Here is a 15,334-nt window from a genome sequence, read left to right as displayed (position 1 = left end):
CATTAGCAGCTAGCTGCTAGCCTAATGAGATCAGGTTGGCACATACTTAGCACAATGTTGACTGATTTACACATCGAGTGTGTGTGATCAGGATCAGAAATAATTAGGAGCCGGAGCAGTAACGACGACCCGCTGAGAAGAGTGATACACAGACTAAGAGTGATTCATCACTGTTTGTACACTCTACAAAAGTCACTATATAATTACTATCATAATCAATGTCTTATTGATTTTGTCCCTTTTTACTTATCACAACTCAATCTGAGAGTCATGTTTAGTCTCAAGTCATTTGGAAGCTTTTTGTTTTATAAACACATACACATCTATCTATCTCAAGCCTCAAGTACCAGCTCTTATTGGGCTTTACATAAAACCTGGTTTCAAGAGAACTGTTTGGTGCTTCTTGTGCTGTAGCACCGTTACCAGAAAAGTGTCAAAGTGTCAAAGTTAGGGGCAGCGTTTAGCTCCCTTGGTAGAGCTGCTGCCCCACGTTGAGGCTATAGTCCTCACTGCAGGCGACCCTTTCCTGCATGTCATTCCCCCTCTCTGCCTCCCCATTTCCTGTCTCTCTTGACTGTGCTATCAATTAAAGGCATTAAAAGCCCCAAAAATACTTTTAAAAAGTGTCAAAGTTAAAACTTGAGCTCACCAATCCAGGAAGTTGTAATTTGACCATACTGTAGGTATCCATGTCATAACTTTCAAAAATGTTGTCTTGTTTTTGCCCATGTAAGACAGCATTTCCAAAAGGTTCACTTTTAAGCAACCGATTGAAAACTCTGCAGCACTGTGGACACCAGGTGTAAACACAGCAATAGTCTGTCTGTCTGTCTGTCTGTCTGTCTGTCTGTCTGCACACATGCAAATATATCAAGAAGTGCAGAGATTCAGAAATGAACACTTAATCAAAGGAGGTTCATTATGATTTAAGATGTACAATATGAGCAATGTGTCCAACTTTATGAAGCAGTTTCCCGAATATTGCAGTTGGATTACTTGTGTTTGGCAGACATATGACTCATTTTTTTATATTCTATATTTATTTAGCGCTCAATTGGTAGCTTGAGCGTCTTTAACAACAAGCAAAATGGATCTGTTTAGATACTGGCAATTCATTGTCAGTGGAGTGAATGAGATGTCCGACAGTTATGCGACAATAAAATACAGGATACACTCCTGAGATAAAGAAAAAATGCTAAATGTGTAATTTTTTCAATATCCTTGTCACTTCTGCTATTTCATGACAATATATGTTGTGTGACACTACATATAGAAAAGTAGTATCTTGAAAAAAATTACTCTGCAATTTTATTTTTTTCAGAACTGTAATTGTTGTATTTTCACACAGGACCATAAGATGTGATTTTGAGCACATAAATACCAACTTGAAGGCCAGCAGCTGTTATTCTACCTGATCTAGCACTTTATTCAAGTGCACTGGAAAGAACCAGTCTCACTTCTTTCTGTCTCAGTTTCAGCTCTTTATTTCTTCATATTAGCCTGTAGCAGCAGCTGAGAGTCGGCCCATTCTGCCTATACCAGCTTACCTAAAGGGCCATTTGGCTACCTGTTCCACCTGTTGGGACATCTTTTGTGTGTGTGTGAGTGTGTGTGATACGTTTCCCATGGCAGTGTGCTGAAGGTTTGGAGAACAAGTTGACAGTTGCTTTTTGGACAGAGACCACAATAACTTTAGTGAGACACTTAAAGGGATGGCACATTATCAATAAATCTGCCAAAAGCATGAGAATAAGAGCAGAGTCAGGAAAATACCAATACAGGATGACAGGAAGTGCATACAATATTCTCTGGGGAGATTGACATCTAATTGAAAAGTTGAGCAAATATCACAACGAAACTGCACTATGGGGCAACAATTTGAGATAAGTTTATATAAACTGTTGCACCAAAAGAAACCGAACATTTCTAGATTGGAAGCACAATTAGTTTGTACCTTGAAGCCAAACGTGTGACCGGTTCTTCCCATTCTCTGGCAGACATGAGACAGGCAGCCAGGCTTCTCATGCAGATAGTTTTTACCTTTGAAATACAAGTGGGAGTGCAGTGTCAAACCACACAAAATTTGCATAACATCAAAAGGTCGCACACAGCAGAGAAGCCAAGTGAAACCATTTTATTCTTATTTGAAACCCGTCTTAACCAGGTCTTTCTGGAACACCAACTTTTCCCAAACTGAAATTTACTTTCACATTAATTTGCAATTTTATTTGGGTACAGTTACTTAGAGCTTGCAGTAGTTGGCATCAAATACAATATAATGACATGATGTTTAAATAAAAAAGAATTAAAGATGCTTTCCCACTCATAAGTCTAGGTTGAGGGTTTTTTTTTAAAAAAGATATTGGCTGTTTCCCATGGCAGTGGCCGACTGCCATTGGAGACCAAGTGATGTAAGGAGACACAGTGATATTCTTGTTGTAGCTACTGTGGACTGAATAATATCATACAACAGTTTATGAACACTAGTACAATGTATGCAATGTAAGCTTTAACAAGCTTACTGTCAAAGTAAAAGTAATGTGAGAATGTTATTGTGATCATAGAAATTTCCCATGAGGGCAAACCAGTAGTTTTTGATTTAGGACAACACAACACTGCTGAGATTCCCATGGGTGTGTTAGTGTGTGTATGTTTGTGTGTTGAGTCTTTTAAATCTGCTGTTGTAGAGCTGGCCAGGCTATCACACTCACAGCAATCAGTCAACACTAACAAGTCACAGTTTCTATTGAACACTAATGTAGAGTGTCAGTGCAGATAAACAAATGTTTAAATTAAATGTTCCTTCTTTTGGTATATACCCAGAATCATTGCAAATTAATTTTGATAACACAGGATGTATTTGAAGCAAACAAGAAACATTCTATTCTATTCTATTCTATTCTATAAAGGTCAGGAAACACAAGACCTGGTCATAAACTCAGGGACCTGACACCGCTGTTAGTCGTCCAACTTTGTGCCATAAATAGCCGGCTTATATCATTACAAGTGGGTTTCTGTTTAAAGAAAATGTCTGACAATAGAGGCGTCATTAAAGAGGTAACGGGAGAAACATTGTGTGCTAAAACAGTGAGAGGGTTTAGGGTTGCTGTTGCTGCATAATGCCTATATTCTGTTCAGGAGCAATCCTCATGCTCTTAGGCAATAAGCGATCGCTCTTCATCCCTGTTGGCTGCTCCACTTAGCTCATCTTTCAGTCACTGAGCTGCGTTTCTGTCCTCACCAGTGGTGATACTCTAGAGAGACACATGACAAAGGGACAAAATAGCATCCATTGTTGTGTGTTTGTAACTTGACGTTTTTGGTTATTATTTAACACATAATGGTGTTCATTTCTGCATGTGTGTGAATCATATTACGCATGCCCTTCTCGCTGTTAGACCACATGGGCACTGGTTTCATCCTCAGACCAAAGCATGAGAAACTTGGTGAGACCAAACCTCTCAGTATATGTTGTATAGGGACGTGATTACCTAGGAAAAAATCCTGGGAACCACTTCAGTGTCAGGCCTGAGAGCTCAATGATGATGATTAATCCAACCTGTTAAACGTTTCAGAAAGTCGCAAGCATAGCAATCAAGAGAACTTCAAATATCTGTGATGGATGTCAAATGACGTAGTGCTCTCTGAAACACCTCGTTGTTTTACCTTCTGTCATGGGCCGTGGAGAAGTTGAAGAAAGCCGCTGCACATCGTGGGTGAGTGAGAGGCCAAGGGGTGATGTATTGTGTATAACACACTGTGTATTCAGTGTCAATATGGTGTCTCGTGGTGGGGTAAGGAGTTCAGTTGCTGACGGGGCCACCCATGCAGATCATAAATCTATTAGAAAAGACTGATGTCACTGAAATATGCAGGACTTGGAGGGCGATCCCTGCTCACTGTTGTACAGTTTCCATAAGATGGTTTATTTTGCTTCTTTTTTTGCTAGCAGCGTAGCTTAGCACTAAAACCTTGTAGCTCTACCATTATTAGTGTTTGAGAACTGTGGGATGAATGGAAATTTTTAGTGCAGGAATGTGGGGATAGTAAAAAATTGCTTTTCTAATTTGGATAATACTGCAACTTTTTATCAAGCACCATCACCCAAAATTACATTTATCCATCACACTGGATGCAAAACTAACAAAATTCCCATCCACCTCGGCTGTCCACCTCGGCTGTACTTTGTATTTAGCATGATAACCTAACATATAGATAACTTGGTGATTTTGACAGAATCAGAATTTTAGCATTATCATTGTATGTTAGCTTGCCAATAGAGCTATTTTGCTAAAGGCACAGTTGTAGATAAAGGAGTTATTTGTATTGTATTCTTGGGCCGTAAGGACAACAATGGCTAAAGCTCTTTTCAAGCGACAACCACCATTTGCTTCTGACATAAAACCACATGCAGCGGAAGAGAAAACTTACAGCGAGGCCCTTTGAGTACAGCCGGACTGCAGCTACTAGCACCACCATAGATTTTTCTTCCAATTTTCTGCAAAAAAAAAAAAGCCAGTGCATTAATTTGGCAGTTTACAGATATAGAAAAGAACAAAAGACATTGTCAGTGTTGACTTGAGAATTGTGATTGTTTTCTATGTGCAGAAACAGAACGATGTAAATTTGCTTGTTAAATCTTGAATCTAAACATATTCCCGACTGTACATAAATATATTTTTGGGTGCCAGTAAGATTATGAATATTAGATGCATTACCTGCATATTTACCATGCAGTATATTCTGAAGGGAGAAAGATAGCGTATGCTGTGTTGAAAAACAGCTAGTTAAGTATTACTATGATGTAAAAAAAAAAAAAATGCATGAAGAACCGTTCCAGTGAGATTTCCATTATTTTTTGTTTATGCGGACACAGTGAAACAGATACACGCAGTGAATAGAAGAGATGAGGTTTCTGAGGTGAACTCTGAAATTCTTATCTTGATCTTTCCAGGTGCATTAACTGGACTGTGACTTCAACTGTGATGATGAAAAGTACAAAAAACCGCAATTCTTTCACTTAAGCCAAAGAGCCTGAAATAAATAGTCAACAAACATTGTGAGTCATGCTTGTTGGCCAGTTGGGAAGTTCAAAGCCAACCTAAAGTGCAAATGAGATGGTTGTGTAACAATTTTTCACCAACATCACCTTCAGGCTTTAGGGTCAGTGCAGAGGGTAAGGAATAATCATTCAGATCATCTAGTGCTGCTGGTTAACCTCTAGGAAGTTACTGCAGGGTTCTTTACACATAAAGACACATTTAGACAATAGTGATATACAGTGCAGAGTCAACAGAGTGGCTGATGAATGCCACTCATGCCAGGCTTTGTTCTATGCTAGGCAAGAAAGACACGACACACCGTATTTAAGGGCGTATTCACACCATGCTCGTTTGGTCCGCTTGAAACGGACTTTTCCTCTGGTGCGGACATTTTGGGGAGGTGTGAATACAAACCAGCGGACTCTGGTGCGGATCAAACAAGTGGACCGAGACCACCTCTGCAGGTGGGACTCGGTTCACTTATTTGATCCGCACCAGGGTTCGTGTACGGTGTGAATGCAAACCGAATCTTTCCCGAACCAAATGCAAAATCCAAGCGCCTTTTTGGATTCATCAGGCTTCCGTTGTTGTCAGAAAATGTGGAAATTATCAACAATGAGCCGTGGGTCAACATGGAGCACAGATAGGCAAGCTGCCTCCTTGATATTTGGTCAGTGGAAAACATTTATCAGATGCTGGAGAGGACGCACCCGTCGCTGTTAAGGATGCACATTCTTAATAATTTTTTTAACTGATAACATTAAGTCGTTATCCGATTAATAACCGTTAACAGAAATAAATGTGACTAGGCTTATGCCGATTGGCAACGCGGCATCCTGAGAGAATGATTATGTTTTTATGTTTTGTTTTTTGCTGTGCAGTCCTTTTTTTCTTTTTTAGAGCACCATCCTTCAGACGCACATGTTGACGTCTGTGTGTTTGTTGTCTGACCATCCTTCACGGGGACGGCTGCATAACGGCCACATAGCCTCCAAGTGATGAATAAGCACAGGACAGGTGCAACTGGAAATACTACCAAATTGAAAGGCAGCAAGAAACCTTCATTCATGACCTCTTTTCGTGGAAGATCCCGCTGATAATTTTTATCCAATGATTGAGCGACTGTGGGACACACGTGCTGTTGTTTACAAAGTTGATCCGCTTGTGAAAAAATGCAATGTGAATACAAACCGCACCAAGTAAAAAAAAATTTTGTCCGCACCAAAGCAAGTGAACTATCGGACTTTCCTGGTGTGAATACGCCCTCAATTCCTGTCAACTGAAAGTTCATTACGTACACTGGAATTTCATTGGTAATATGTGGTGATTAAAGGGACAACGGGGAGTTTTGGAAAGTTCCCATGAGCCTCTGCGCGCACAGTGAAATTCTTGGACCGACGCAAGACGGACGAAAGCGAAAACATTTGCCAAGAATGTTTTCATTGAATGAAAGTCGGAGGTTCGAAGACGATCAGATACCGTCGTAGTTCCGACCATAAACTGCGATTCGGCTGCGTTATTCCCATGACCCGCCGGGCAGCGTCTGAGAAACCGAAACTAGGAAATGCTGGGCGAGCCGACCACTAAATAATAATAACAAAATAACGATAAGGACAAAACTATTTATTGAAAATTGACCCATTAACAAGTATGGGTAACGTAGATTCATCCACATTAATATGAGACTTTTTTATAACCAAATACAAACTCTTCGTTGTCCCTTTAAAAGCAATGTTACAACACTAAGTGAGTTTTCTTTTGCAGTATTGTCGTATAACTAAGCTTGTTCATTCTCAGTCAGAGACTCATGAGTCAGCCTCCGCTTTCATCATTTCTGGTTTGGCAAGGTCTGGTAGGACATTGTGGTGAGGGCAATGCTACTGGAAGGCCCCGTCAATGTGATGTGTGACGCATATCCACATGAGCTGCTAATCCCATCACATGCTGTTTTTGAACCTTTGGACAGATCCAGGTACAGTTTCTGGCTGGTCCCAGGTCATTTTTACATCATGTTCTGTCTTACACTTATGCAACTTGCAGTGTGTGAACATGCGCATCCTGCTGAACACACTTATGTTGGCGGATACAGCATTTGGTCGTGGTTGCAGAATGCAAAGGAGTGCGGGATGCTATGAACACATAAACACAAGATTAAGTAAAACACAATAATTTTACAAGCCATAAAAAACTGTAACGTAGCCAACGTAGAAGTGAAAGCTCTTTCCTCTCTCTGTTTCTCTTCAACCCTGGCAGCTGAGAGCTCTGAAAGCTAGAAGACAGACGCGAGAGCAAATAATTACCTTTCCCAGGTAGCTGCACTGATTGTTGGGGGCTCGAGGATGAGTGAAGAGGGCACCATCTGTGTATGTGTGTGTGTGACTGAACACAGCATGTCCTTTTGACCTTGCGGTGCTGCAGACACACAGAGAGACGGTTTTGTGTCCCCAGACAAGAGGTCTGCTTTCACCTGAGCAGGCTCGGCCAATTACACCCTCCAAACTGCCCTGCAGAGACAAAGGAAAGCAGAGTGGGATGAGTGACTGGGACGAGGCTGGGAGCTCCCTTCCTTAGTGAAGGAAGAGCAAGGAGTTTGTTTAGGAATGCAGAATTGTTTTGAATGTAGATTTGCATATTAGATATTGTGTATTTTCACCACTCCCTTTTTGTGGTTAGTTTATCTATGACAAAAAGTTGGTTTTGGCTTAAGATTTTTTTTATTTGTCATTGTGCAGTTTACAACGAAATATTGTTGGAGCAAAACCTCCTGATTGATGTGCTGATCACTTGTTGTGAAGTGCAGCTTGTTGCCTGAATCCACAGGTTTCTATCTGGTGAAATGTGAAAGATTCGGCAGGATGGCTTTTTAAATGCTTTAACTAGGTTAGTATCTTTCGATGAGATGCTTTGCCAACTTGGACGTGTTGCCTCCTTGGTCTGTGCAGGTTTAAAACATTTTTATAGTGTCCTTGGGTTTGTGCTGATGCTATGTAAATGAAATAACACAATATTTCACTTTGTGTGTCCTCCCTGTTGACAAACGGTGGTCATGTCCACTACACTGGCAGGAACAGAAGCAGAGCACTACAGACCGACACTGTCACACACTGATACAACTATCCTCCCATTTTATCTGCAGCATATCTAAATCTAGTTTTTTTTAAAGGATTGCTATACTGTATCGTGCAACATTATTGATTGGCTAACTTGGTGGGTATGATGTAATTCACAAGTCACAACACTACCAGTCCACACAATGGTGGACTGTTCAGGGTTGAGCATACAGTACTGTAATAGATAAACTTTTACACTTATCTTGTGCCACACTGTTCCACAGTGGCACCAAAATAACACCCTGTGTTTACATTAAAGCAGAAGTAAGTGGAATTTTTGTGTTAATATAAGTCTTAAATAGTTATGTCTTCCGACGGCAATCACTTACATAGAGTGTTTGGTCTGAAACACGGGTCTGTCAGTCACTCTGCTCTGCTGTAAGCCGAGGAGAAAACTTTCCTTGTATCCTACAACCTTTATCCAATGAGGAGAGAGAACGGCATAAAGGGGCGGTCCTCTCTGTGTGTGCAGCCAAGGGATGCACATGAATGTGGTGACGTAGGGACGAGGGCGGGGACTGCTAACTCCATTGGCTGACAAGAAGTTAGCCAAAACGACTGGATCGCTTACTTCTGCTTTAATAAGAAAACTGAAGAAAAAACTAATGCAAAAGTTACTTCCCCAGTTAACTAATTTCTTTTATGAAGCAGTTATTTAGGTGATTAAATTACCTCTTGAAAGAATTAACTGGTAACAGTGACTAATTCTAATCTTCAGTAACTTGCCCAATGTGTCAGACTATCAGTGAAATGTCTTGAAGTACATGATTCCACCTCATGAGAACTCTGTGAAAGAATATATCGACGCATGTGAACATGGTGATATCAGTGCTGTGTTTGTGTGTGTGTGTGTGTGTGTGTGTGTGTGTGCAAGCCAGCAATGACACAGCAGACTTAATTTCATCACTGCCATCTGTCATCTCCCTGCTCCTGCTCCATCAGTACTAATGGTGTAATTGACTGTTGGTCTTTCTCTTCATGTGGCTGCAGCGAGCGATACTATCTGCAAACCACAGGCGCCATTTCTGGACCCAACCAATAGAAAGGGAGAAAACAAAATAAGAAAAAAAACAAAACAACTGCCAATCTGCCCTGGCAGAATGTGTGGTCTCGTAAAGCAATTGTGACGTACTGCTCTGGAGTGGTGGCTTTTGCTGTTAATGAGTGGGTGGGTGGATACACACATTGCTTCCTTTAGATTCAATGTGTATTTCCTTAATGTGTGATTTTTCATTCAGCTTTTTGAATGAATGACATTTTTCAATGTTTAATATTATCATAAAGTGATCTTTGTATTTTGGACTGTTGGTCAGACAAATAAACAGACAATTTGTGCTATAAACAGATATTTTCATTCTTGTCTGACTTTTATAGACAAAACCATTTCTCTAGTGATCAAGATGATCAATAGCAATAAATTGTCAGTTGGAGAGCCTCAGAAGCTGAAAAATGAAGCCAGTGCATTAGTGTCACAAACTGCAGATTCTCCAATGACAATTTAAGGCTGGAAGTTAAAGCCCATATACTCCAAGTTAAAATATCCAACTTAACAGCAGAAAACACCCATCAGTTTAAATTTGAAGTCATAAAGTTCTGCATAGTTTAGGCTGCAGCTGCTTTGATCGGCAGGTGGATGAGCCTAGGCTTGCCATGAGTTGGCATACAATGTCTCAACTAATGCCACATCTATCAGTTTGGCAGGAGTTCAGCAGTCAGGCGCTGCCGAGATGGGGACAGCAGAGCAGCTCATTCTGAGCTTTAAAACTGTTCTTCAAAATCTGAGTGATGGACTTCCATCTTTATGTACAACCTATGATCACAACAAATACAATTTTTGGTTCCTCTAATGGCATTTCATTCCGAATCAGCTAATGAAGATACTGTTGTTATTGTGGTCACATGACTGGAACTTGAGTCACATTTTAAAAACCTCAATAGAAATAACTCAGATCAGATATGTTTTGAATTTTTAAGGTATTCGTCTTGTGTTGACTAAACACCAAGCCTAATTTGAAGTAACTATACACCACATGAGTTATATAACATGCTTTATTTTGGAATATCACTATGCAGCTACACCTCTGGACATGCAGCCGTGCATTGTGCAACGTCACTAATTATAAACATGCCCAAGTTGTGATTCCACTGTGGTAACTGCAGGTTTAGCCAAAACAATTAAGACTAGTCACAGCAGTTTCTGTATTATATAACCACTCTGGCGGTTTCCTCAAAACAACATGTACATGGACTACAGTCAAGCACGTAATATCACTTGATGAAGCTTCAGTGCTGTAGCATAAAGAAGACATTTGATATTCTGACTGTGGGAAATTGTTTGCTACATACACACAAATGGACAATTCATTCAATGGAGACCTATTATCTACTGCCAGTAGTATACTTAATGGCCATTTGTACCTCATACAACCCCACGTCAAAAAATCTGGACTATCCCTGTAAGATTCAGTCCTACTTCACTAAAAGTGTAACACGCTTGATAGTGCAGCTTTCAGCAAATATTTTTTTTTACTCATAAGTCAACTCTTAGCAGTGTTCGTAGGTGTAATTTTAAGAAGCTTAATAAATATGGCCCCTGATCTCCTAAAAAAAAGGAGAAATCATTGTATTGTATAATGTGCATTAAGAAAGAAAACATAAATGATGACACAAAATGCTTCCTGAAAGCATCACAGAACCTGTCTGAGAAGATGAAAAGATAAGACCTCACCCTGTTTGTGTAAATGCAGTTTATGTGGGCCTTGATTTGCATCTGAGAGAGATAATATTCTCTTTTCACAAAGATAGTGTCTTTTTGTCATTTTTCCAAACTAATTCTGCAGAAAGAAAGCCTGTTTATCTACATAAGCACCCATCAGAGGGGCAAGGACAACAACCAGCACCTGTTACAACAGGTTAACCCCAGAAAAGTGATGAAATCAAATAACATATTAAATGTTAAAGTAGAAGAAACAGTTGAGCGAAATGAAACAAACAAACAAAAAATAGCATTAAACTGATTTTAAAAACTAAAAAGATAAACAACCAATGACTGACTGGAGGCAGAGGGGCATTTTTTAAAGTGGTCAGTAGCCTGTGGCTGAATGTCTCCCCTGCTAATCTGCACAGCCAGCCCAGCCAGCTTAGAAAGCTAGCTGAGATAGCGCCTTCTCTCTAACCGAAATCCAAGAGGCCAGAGTCTGATAAGAGCTGTGAAGAACTGTCCAGCCCTCTGCATATACTATATGGATGAGTTGATAACACAGATCAACACACAGGATTCTTGGAAGACATGACAAAGCACTGAGTGCTGATGAGCAGAAACTTTCTCAATAGGATCCTCATGAATTGTTCCTATCAATACTTGCGTGACATTGAGCTGACCAGTAATAGTTAGAGACACATACAAAAAGGGAAAAGAGCATGGGGTTGTTGAAATCTGCTTAGAAATAAACAATGACACCCAGAAAAGGGGAAGAAACACGGCACAGGTCAATTGGCTCTGTCATGTTTACAAGTCTTCCATCATATGGCATGATCTTATCAACAAATCCAAAAAAATTACATCATCAAAATACAAAAAAGGGATTACAAAGAAAGCATAATATTGGTAAAACATAAATGCCTCTTGAAGACATGCAAACAAAGTGTTGAGTCATGCAGAAATACAAAGTACAGTGCATGAAGGGATGTTCAGATTAAAGTACTGACTGTACTGAAACAGACTCTGACATCCACCCACAAACGCACGCACACGCACACGCACACACACACACACACACACACACAGCAGCCACAACATGCAATTATTTTTATTAGGCAGATGCAGACACAGAAAACATGTCATCACGTTTTCATAAATAATGCCATTACCACATTCAAAACTCAGTGTGAAAAACTAGTCCAATAACTACATGTATGTGTGTTTCTGTGCAGTGTCCATGAGTGTGTGCAGCCCTTTGATAGTGTAGTGCATATTACCTCTGGCTGAAGTTTGTTTTTGGTGCTTTACTTGTTGGAACAGACAATTAAAGGTTGGAGGCAGACTTGGTCAAACAACAGTTATCTGAAGTGGACCCCATTAGCCCCTCTAAGTGAGACAGGTGAGGGGGGTGGGAGTATTTAGCAAAGTCAGTGAGCACATATGATGACAAATTAGGGGTTAGAAAACTTGTCAAGCCGATCTGAAAAGCCAAAAGATAAATGTGTATCAGTTAAGCCTTGTTTAAAACACCCAAAGACCACTGCATGGTTTTTTCGAGACGTTTACACAGCAGAGAGGATTAACCTGTCAGGAAATCTGTAGCTCGTAGAAAATTACAAAAAAAAAAAGAGAGAATCATTAGCCAGAGGAAAATGAAATTAAGACTAAAATAGTAGCCTTTCTGAGAAAAACAAACAAACGGTAAAAAAAAAATGGCCGGTGCCCAAAGATGAGTTGACAAAGTAAATCTCCCTTCCATTATCAGTGGAGCATCCGTGGTTTTCTCTTGATGACAGTGTAGATAAAAGTCAGTTAACTACTTCATTGAGAGAGTGCAGGGCGTACCCAGAAGGACAATATAGTACTGAGTAGCATACCAACAAAAAGCTCAAGCCTTTTTAGACTCCTGTGAACTGTCTCTCCCAAAATCACAATTCCCACAGAGAATATAGAAAACACTGAATATGTCACCAAGTATTTAATATTTTAAAGTTTTGCAGTTGCTACATAGCCAGTGTCCACATTAGCAAAAAAAAAAAAAAAAAAGTTATAAAAAGTTTTGGAGTATTGTGTCTTGCCACTAAAGTCCAGAGTTCTGAAAAATCTCTGCTTATTTGCACGGAATTTTTTCTGGGGTTTTGTAGCTGAACTGTGACTTAGTCAGAGTCTTAATGTTTATTTTTATCATACATTTCTACCAATCATCAATGATGTTCTTCTCTACTAAGTCAACTTTGTTTTGGATGTAATGTGCAACTGCATATAATTCAGTCTGAAAGAAAATTCCGAATTTTTTTGTGCACATATTTGTGCATTAGTGTAGGTACCTTGAATGTGTGTGATTGAATCTGTCATGAGGGTGTGCTGCATCATGTGAGAATCTAACACTGGCTCTGGCTCTGTTTGAAGGAGGCCCTGCAGCAGTTCAAGGACTAAATCTCATAATGGCTTTAATAACAGCCCCATCTTCGTGACAGCTGTTTCAAAGGCTTGGCAAGTTTAATGTACTGTACACCACACTGCACCACTACATGCATACCAGTGTAAACAGGAAGGAGATTTTCTACTCTGAACATTGTTAGCTGGAGAACACACTATGGAGCAACACGGGCAGTTGTGGCTTTAAAGGACAATTCCAGGCAAATTCGACCTGGAGCTATAGTTTCCTAATATTTTAGTTCTAAAAGAATTAATCTGAAGATTAACATGCATCGCCACAGCAGCGTATAATGGGAGTGGATGGATCTTATGTTTACAAACAAAGAAGTAAACAAACCCCTTGGTGTATGTTGTGAATAGCCATCTGAGATTTGTCTGAAAAAAAAAAGAAGTGTTTTTGTCGGATGTAAATAGCCTAAACAGCCTAAGATCTGTCTGCTCCCATTATACGCTGCATAACAGGAGACATTAAAAACAAAATCTAGTCGATTACCAAAATAATCATTTGTGGCAGCTCTATTGGTGGTGTCATGGTGCATTCCATCGCAACTCTTATTTTCTGTAACCCAGAGCTCACAATTCAAGACGGCTGCTCTGTTAATGAAGTTAGATATAGTCACTTATAGTCCATCCATCTATTCATCTATTCATCTGTCCATCCAGCCATTGTTTTTGCTGTTTATCAGTGCCGTGTCATAAGAGGGCCAATCCCAGTAGACATAGGGCAAGGGTGGGGTACAACCTGGACCCTGGACAGGTCACCAGCCTATCACAGGGCTTCTGACACATACAGACTTCCGATATAAATGGAATGTATAGTAATTAGCTCCTCCAGTCTGCAGGACAAAGTGTTGTTTAAAACTGAACCTAGAGTTGACCCCAGTGTATCTCGGTGTATGTGTGTGACATAAAAGCGTATAGTTACCATTTATCTATCATTCATCTCTGTTTGAGCCTGGAGGCCCAAGGCTAAATTAGATGTTGCTGGCACAACACACCAGAATCTTTAATCGAACTGTCAGCTGTGAGTTGAATTGTGGGAAATGTGGACACCAGGATTTCACAAGGAAAAACATGTACCAAATACCAAAACATGTACCAAATACCAAAACATGTACCAAATACCAAAACATGTACGTGGGATACAAAACAGAAGATATATCTGACTCTGCTGCATTGGTATTGATTAATGATAGTTTTTTAATTATTCAACATGACTCTTACAGTGTTATAGTTTTTATAATATTATCCTGAAGACAATGACTGCCCCCTGTGTGGTGGGAGGAGGTGATGCCTTAAAGGACAATTCCAGGCGAATTCAACTCAGGGGTGTATTTTCATATCATTTTAGGTCTAAAAGAATGAATCTGAAGATTTTCAGTTTAATCGCTCCTGTTTTGCGGTAGTTGTGTCTGTCCGCGCATCGCCACAGCAGCAATGAATGGGAGTGGATGTAAGTTCCGCTGTTTAGGCTGTTTCCAGCCCTCAAAGCCGCATTTTTTTTCCACAGACAGCATCAGATGGCTACTCAAACATGCACCGAGAAGTTTATTTACTTCAAGCAAGCCGACATGTTTTTAAAACTAGATCTAATTCAAAGTCTCCCGGAGTCTCGCGCGAGACCCAGTTGCCGTGATCGGTGTGTTCAGGTGCAGTGGGAAAAGCTACCGTTTGTGTCATAAACACAGGAATATCAACTCTTTACGCTTTAAGTAAAAAAAACTTCTCGGCGCATCTTTGAGTAGCCACCTGACGCTGTCTGTGGAAAAAAATGTACACTTCAAGCAAGTAAAGAGTTGATATTCCTGTGTTTATGACACAAGCGGTAGTTCCTACTGCGCCTGAACACACCAGCACGGCAACTGGGTCTCGCGCGAGACTCCGGGAGACTTTGAATTAGATCGACTTTTACAAACATGTCGGCTTGCTGGAAGTAAATAAACTTCTCGGTGCATGTTTGAGTAGCCATCTGACGCTGTCTGTGGAAAAAAATTGCGGATTTGAGGGCTGGAAACAGCCTAAACAGCGGAACTTACATCCAC

The sequence above is a fragment of the Trachurus japonicus genome, chromosome 17, assembly GCF_045865225.1.
Source record: "Trachurus japonicus isolate A0001 chromosome 17, Traja_1.0".
NCBI lineage: Eukaryota > Metazoa > Chordata > Actinopteri > Carangiformes > Carangidae > Trachurus > Trachurus japonicus.
Note: the sequence above shows the minus strand (reverse complement) of the source record.